Here is a 1,356-nt window from a genome sequence, read left to right on the forward strand (position 1 = left end):
GTGTACGTATGTATGTATGTTTGTATGTATATCTTTGTGTGTGATGCAAATTGATAATGTGCACATGCACACATATAGACATGCATATAAATATATGGATATGTAAATGTGTGCGAGTGTGCATTGTAGTTGTTAAGTGACAGATAGGAACCAACAGTTAGAGATAAAAGGACTCAATACCAGTGACAAAGTGGAATATATTACATACAGGTGTTCACAGAGACTTCAAGATTTGTTTCTTGAGTTATTTGCATACTGCTACATGCATTCATACATACATACACACAGACATACATACATGCATGCATACATACATACGGCGAGCTGGCAGAAATGTTAGCACGCCGGGCGAAATGCTAAGTGGTATTTCGTCTGTCTTTACATTTTGAGTTCAAATACCTCCGAGGTCGACTTCGCCTTTCATCCTTTCAGGATCGATAAATTAAGTACCTGTTACGCACTGGGGTCGATAGAATCGACTTAATCCGTTTGTCTGCCCTTGTTTGTCCCCTCTATGTTTAGCCCCTTGTGGGTAGTAAAGAAATAATACATACATACATACATACATATATGCATACATACATACATGTACATGTGTGTGTGTTTCTCTGTGTGTGTTCCTCTGTGTGTGTGTATGTATGTATGTATGTGTATTTCTGTGTGTGTGTGGGGGGGGGTGCTCCTGTGTTTCTCTGTGTGTGTGTTTGTGCATGTGTGCATACATATGCATTGGTAAACACAAATGCACATTCCATAGATATATTCTACTCTCCTCCCTCTCTCTCTCTCTCTCATTGCTTCTCTACTCCTCTCTCGCATTGATCTTTTTCTCTTTCTCTCACTGCTTCTCTTTCCTTTCTCTCACTGTTTTGCTCTCTCTTTCTCTCATTGTTTCTCTCTTTCTCTCTCTCTCCCTCTCCAGGCGTTTCTTTCTCCTTCTCTCTCACTGTTACCCTTTACACAAGCATTCATTCCCCCCCCACACACACACACTGGTACACTCACTCACTCATATACACATTGTTTACTATCTTACTCTCACTGTCTCTCTTACTATTTCACTGCATCTCTCTCTCTCTCTCTCTCTATCTCTCTCTCTCTAACACACACACACTTCTTGCTTATTATCTCTCTCTCTCCCATTGTCCTTTCTAGTGCTCTTGCTCTCATGCTCTCTCTTTCTCTCTCTGTTTCTATCTATCTCTCTCTCTCTGTCTCTCTCTTTCACACACTCCTTATTGACCATTTCTTGCTCTCCTACTGTCTCTCTTCATTACTTCCTCTCTCTCTCTCACACACACACACACACCTCTGCAAAAACATGCACAAACACCTTGTCTTTATATCTCTTCCTCT

Source organism: Octopus bimaculoides, chromosome 21, assembly GCF_001194135.2.
Source record: "Octopus bimaculoides isolate UCB-OBI-ISO-001 chromosome 21, ASM119413v2, whole genome shotgun sequence".
Lineage (NCBI taxonomy): Eukaryota > Metazoa > Mollusca > Cephalopoda > Octopoda > Octopodidae > Octopus > Octopus bimaculoides.